Source organism: Corvus moneduloides, chromosome 22, assembly GCF_009650955.1.
Source record: "Corvus moneduloides isolate bCorMon1 chromosome 22, bCorMon1.pri, whole genome shotgun sequence".
Classification (NCBI taxonomy): domain Eukaryota; kingdom Metazoa; phylum Chordata; class Aves; order Passeriformes; family Corvidae; genus Corvus; species Corvus moneduloides.
The window spans coordinates 6,277,215-6,283,214 of NC_045497.1; the positions used below are offsets into that span (position 1 = coordinate 6,277,215).

General features: G+C 53.2%; 1 long non-coding RNA gene across 1 annotated transcript; it reads left to right on the forward strand.

The window, feature by feature from the left end:
• Positions 1-1,879: 1,879 nt before the first annotated feature.
• LOC116454847 lies at positions 1,880-4,608 on the forward strand. Its single transcript, XR_004244220.1, has 2 exons — positions 1,880-2,293; positions 3,555-4,608. It is a non-coding gene; the product is annotated as an uncharacterized LOC116454847 (long non-coding RNA).
• The last annotated feature ends 1,392 nt before the right edge of the window (positions 4,609-6,000 follow it).

The following is a 6,000-nucleotide window of genomic DNA, read 5'->3' on the forward strand; positions in this document are numbered from 1 at the left end:
CCCACTCCCTCTTTCTGCCTGTCCTCTCTCTCCTGTGCTTCCAGCCACAATTCCCCAGGTGGGGCAGGTGGTGCTGCCTTCAGGTGACATGGCCTGGTGGTAGACTTGGCAGTGCTGGGTCAATGGTTGGACTCGGATCATCTTAAGACTTCCTTTCCAACCTAAACGATTTTCTGGTTCTTTACCTGTCTCCTCCCCCCTTCCCCTCCCCTCCCCCGCTGTTCCTCGCTCCTTTTTCTTGTCCCGGTCTTTTCTGCCTTTCTCTGTCCCATTCCCAGCCCTGTGCTGTCTCACTGCACCTTCTCACCAAGCTGCCCTCTTCCTTCTCCTCCTCCTCCTTCTCTTCCTCCTCCTTCTCCTTCTCCTCCTCCTCCCCCCTCTCCTTCTTCTCCTTCTCCTCCTCCCCCCTCTCCTCCTTCTCCTTCTCCTCCTCCCCCTCTCCTCCTTCTCCTTCTCCTTCTCCTTCTCCTCCTCCCCCTCTCCTCCTTCTCCTTCTCCTTCTCCTTCTCCTTCTCCTCCTCCTCCTCCTCCTCCTCCTCCTCCTCCTCCTCCTCCTCCTCCTCCTTCTCCTTCTCCTTCTCCTTCTCCTTCTCCTTCTCCTTCTCCTTCTCCTTCTCCTTCTCCTTCTCCTTCTCCTTCTCCTTCTCCTTCTCCTTCTCCTTCTCCTCCTCCTCCTCCTCCCTCTCCTCCTCCTCCTCCTCCTCCTCCTCCTGCTCCTCCTGCGGAGGTGTCCTGGGGGCAGGGGCAGTGTCAGTGTCCCGTGACAGACTTGCTGTAGGAACTTTTCATGTGTGTGACGGAATAAACCCTTCCTGGCCGCCTTCGCCCTGCCGTTGCACTGGGCAGGGGGTGGTGCACAGCGGGGACCAGGAGATGGCCCCTGATCCTGCTGGGCTCCTGATGACATCTCTGCTCCTGTCCTCACCTTACGTCTCTGGGTCACACAGTTTGTTTTGTCTGTGTGCAGCGTGTGTGTCTACGTGTGTTTGTGTTGTGTTGTGTGCAAAAAACATCAAAAACTGTAACTTTTGTTATCTCTCTACAGATACGTAGAAAAAAATATATAAGAATTGATTTCCAAATACAACCCTGTGTCTACTCTCTTACACGCAGCATCTTAGAGCATAAGAAATCCTAAGTACGGACATACAAGGTTTGAAAATACAGATATAACCTTTGTATATATAAATTAAACAATAAAGGGCCTGAAAAGGGGAGACAACATGACCTCTGCGAAGGCAGCAGCCACAGCTCGGTGCGCTCGGGAGGGTTTTGCGCGCCGCGGGAGCCCCAACGCCGAGCTCGGCCGGGCCCCGCAGCGCTGCTGCCGCCTGGCGCCGAGCGCGGGTACTGCGCATGTGCGCCGTGGCTCGGCGGCGCCACCCGCAGGCCAGGAGCGGTACTGCACGCAGGGACTGGCGCATGCGCAGTGACACGAACGGCTCGCTGGCCCCACCCGCAGATAAAATGCGGTGCTGCAACTAACAAACGTGCGCAGGCGCAGTGACCTGCCCCAGCGCCGCCGCCGCCTCCCGCCGCCTCCCGCCGCCTCCCGGCGGCCCTAGCGCACGCGCGGTGCCCGGGAGCAGCGTGGGAGCACCCGGCGCGGGTCCCGGCTGTGGTGGCGGTGGCGGGCGAGGCTCGCAAGGAGCCCGCGGAGGAGCGGGGCGGTCGCCGGCTGGCATTGGGCTGCGGCTGCGGGAAGTCACGTGACCACACACTCAAGATGGCGGCAGAGCCAGGAACTGGCGTCATTCCACTCTCAAGATGGCGGCAGTGACAGGAAGTCACGTGTCAGAACACCCAAGATGGCGGGCCGGGGGAAACTCGCGGCGCCACACTCAAGATGGTGACAGTGTACAGGAAATGACGGCGCACCACTCTCAAGATGGCGGCCCGGGCGCACGAGTCAAGCTGTCCTTCCCAAGATGGCGGCGGGCTGCGCATGCGCTGTGGGGAAGGACCAAAAATGTCGCCGCGGTAGAACCTCTCTCCTCATAAAGGCGTCTTCCCACCGGGGCCCGACCCCCAGCTCGCAGCGCGACCTCGCCACGGGGCTTCCCGGTGTGGGGAGGAGGGTGGTGGGTCAGGGCGGGCGGTGACAGGCAGCGGCGGGGCTCCATCTCCTGCCCCTCGGTGGTGGCACCTGCAGGCCAAAGGCGGTACTGCACCCAGGGCACAGCGGGATCCATTTCCTAACGGGAGTCCTGGAAGCAGAACTGGGTGTGTGTGGGAAACGAGGATGCTGCGGATGGAGGGATGGGAATGGCGAGCCCATAGTGAATGTTGTCTGGTGAGTCCCTGATGTGCCTGGTCTAATGCTGTGCGGTCACCAAGTCACCTCATTCTGGTTTAAACCGTCTTGGAATGTGCTGGAAACACAACTTGCACTATAAAAGGCACGTGAGAAACTTTGTGTTTTAGGGGCGTGCAGCTTCTGAACGACACAAATAGTTCAGATTGCCACAGGGCTGTGGTTCTGGGGCAGGAGTGTTGGACAAGTGGCATCTTTAGCGTCACCTTAATAGTTACTGTCCTTGGGGCTGCTGAGATGAGAACGAAGTGGTGTTCATGCCCCACTTGCAAACCACAGAGCAGGATAAAAGGTGTGACTGGGTATTTTTTTCCTGCTCTCTGCACTCTCTTAATGATGCCCTGAAGTGCTCTGGCTCATGGCAATATAATCCTCTTCCAGTGCCTGTCTGTGCAGCTGGGACAGTCCCCAAGTGTCCCACAGAATCCCTGGGGTTGGAAAAGCCCTTTGAGACCATCGGGTCCAGCTGCTGCCCCAGCACTGGCGAGGCCACCCCTGACCCATGTCCCCAGGTACCACATCAGGAGCCACCCACTGAGTGACACGAACTGGGGTGAGGGCTGCAGGCGCTGACAAGTGTCATTGCTCGCTGGCACTGGGGCTGGCATCCCAGAGGGGCTCCAAAAGCCCTGGTGTCCCGCAGGATGGCTGGTGTGGAGGCCACAGTGTGCAGGGAGAGCAGCCCAAAGCCAGGCTTGGGACAGTTTCCCTTCGGTTCGGGGAACCTGAGCCTGAAGCACCTTTAACTCCCGTGTGCCTGGCACCTTTTTGTAGGTGTAAGTTTTTATGCACTTCAAAGCAGTTTTTGGGAGCTGTTCTGGGCACCCTGTGCCAGGGCCTCACCACCCTCACAGGGAGGAACTTCCTCCCAATATCCCATCTAAATCTACCTTCCTTCAGCTTAAGACATTCCCCCTTGTCCAAAATCCCTCTGCCATGGGCTGCTGCTGCTGCAGTGTTTGCTTTTTATGTTATTATATTGCATTTATCTACTGTCCACTAAAAGGGACTTTAGGAAGAAATGCTCCCCTGTCCTCTTGCCTCCAGATATTCCCATCCCGATGAATTCAGGTTTGATTTCATTCCTTAAGCCAGTTTTAGCATGAGCTAATTTTACTTAGAGCAGTAGTACCTTCAAGGAACTTTAAAATAATAAAACAGGAGTGGAAATGAGCGTCCAAATGCTCTGACAGGTGGCTCTGCCCTCCTGGCATCTGCCTGAATCCCTCCTTTCTCCCAGACAGGCCTGGCTGCCGAGGATGACCTGTGTGAGATCTGTGCCAACACTGCCTGCACTGGCTGCTTCTGAGTGAAGATGGAAAACCCCACAGAAGATGTGTCCAGCTGGGAAGTTTGTGCATTCCTGTGGCGAGATCATGTACTTTCACCAATCAGTATTTCTGGGCTCCATCTCCCACTGCAGCCAAACTGGAGCTGCCAGCTTGTGGGGACATCCCTGCAGTCCTGCAGCACCTGGATCAGGTGCCACCAGCAGAGCAGATCTGCCAGCAAGGAGGCTGTGACTGCTCTGGGAAGTTCAGTGCTGCAGGAGCTGGGTGGCACTGGAATGGAAATGCCCTGGGTTTCATTTCCCACTGTTTTGCCTGGGTTTGAACAAGCTCAGCATCTCCTGCAGCCTTTTAATAGCTAGTATTTAATAGCTAATATTTAATAGCTAATATTTGCTGTCTAATAATTAAAATTTAATACTTAATATCTGCCTGTGATTTGGCCTCCCCTACACACAACAGCAGCACTGGGTTATCCCCTTTCCCAGCCCTCATTCCCAGTGTGTTGGATCCCTTTCCCTTCTCCCTGTCTGCAGGTGACACCTCTGAGTTTGTAGCAGAACGGCAACAAATAACTTGAGACAAATTCCTGATGTTTAGGAGCACTCTGACAGCCAGAAATCAGACTGTTCCTGATTGTTGTTGATTTAGGCAATGGGTGTAGAGGAGCACAGGAGTTCTTCCCTGCTTGTATATTGAGGTTCTTTAAACTCCCTGTAGGAGGAAGGAATTCCAAACTGCAGTGCTGGAATCACACTGAAATGAAAGCACTGCCTGTTGTGTTATTTCTCGGTGGCAAGATTGTGAAGAAAGGATGTGCCCATGTTTATATGCTGTATAGGAAATAAAAACTAGGAATAATTTGGGTTTTTTTTTTGTTTTGTTTACGTTATTGCTGGGTTTTGGGGTGGGTTTTGTTTTAGGATACTCTTCTTGCCTACTTGCTTTTTCCCCATATGAAGTGTTTCATGTCTGGGGCTTCCCTGAATAAAAGGTGTCATTTAATAATGTCCTGAAATTAAACCAATTTGTGGTCACAAAATCCCAGAATCACTGAAGTTGGAAAAGCCCTCAGGGATCATCGAGTCCCAGCTGTGCCTGATCCCCACCTTGGCACCAGCCCAGAGCACTGAGTGCCACGTCCAGGCCTTCCTTGGACACCTCCAGGGATGGTGACTCCAAACCTCCCTGGGCAGCCCCTTCCAAGGCCTGAGCACCCTTTCCATGAGGAAATTCCTGCTGGTGTCCAACCTGAGCCTCCCCTGGCCCAGCCTGAGGCCGTTCCCTCTCCTCCTGTCCCTGTTCCCTGGGAGCAGAGCCCAACCCCCCCGGCTGCCCCCTCCTGTCAGGGACTTGTGCAGAACCACAAGGTCCCCCCTGAGCCTCCTTTGCTCCAGCCTGAGCCCCCCCCCAGGCCCCTGTAAGGAACACAAGCCTGTATCAAAGATTTAAAATTTTTCCCTCCTACTCTTGGATTATTATCTCCATTTCTTATATTTTGGGCCCTCAACTCAGCAACCAGGTTCTACAAGACTGTCAGTGCTCCAAAACTGCACCCTGATCCCAGGACTCTGGTGCCTAAATCCAGAACTGATGTTAGAAAAGTAACATTAAATGTGTGAACTCCAATTTCATTTGACAGGACGGCTGTGAGGGTGTAGAAGAGGATTCCTTACATCCATTCTGTTGACTGCTCCAGCTGCCCTGGCCTTGGTTCTGAAGTCTCATCCAATGCCCTGGAATGCCCAGATGTGCAGTTCTATAATCAGGTTTTAAGCAAGTACAGGCTTTTATGTGCTGACCCAGGACAGTTTTAGTGTAATTTTGGAGTTTAGGACTTGCCCACGTTTATGCCCAAATCTGTTATCCTGTACATTTGTGCTCCTTTGAAGGACTAACATTGTTTTAAAAGGGAAAAAGCACAAGGAACATGAACGTATAATTTTCTGTGTTGTCTGTTTTAAATATTTGGGAGAATTCGCTCCAATTTATAGGGTCCTTCTGATAGCATAACAGTGCCCCCACTGAGCAGCACAAATTTATCTGTACTCTTTGCTCATGAGAACACATGCAAGCCAATTCTGTTGATACGAGGTGATAACACAGGGATGCAGGAGGGAGATTGTACAGCTGGGAAAGGAGAAAAAGGAACTTTCTGCTCTCCTGCTGCTGTGTACTAAAGCTGTTCCTGGGTACAGCAGCAAGGTGAGGGGGGGAAATCGAAAGGAGATTTAGGGCTGAGTTCCAAAGAAAAACACGGGATAAAGATTTCAAAGGCTTTCCGTGATCATGGTGGCAAACATTCCTTTTTGGAACAAAGTCCTCTGCTTTTCTGATGAGGAGCTTGAACTTTTTATGAGAGCAGGCAGTGACAGGATGAGGGGGAATGGCCTTCAG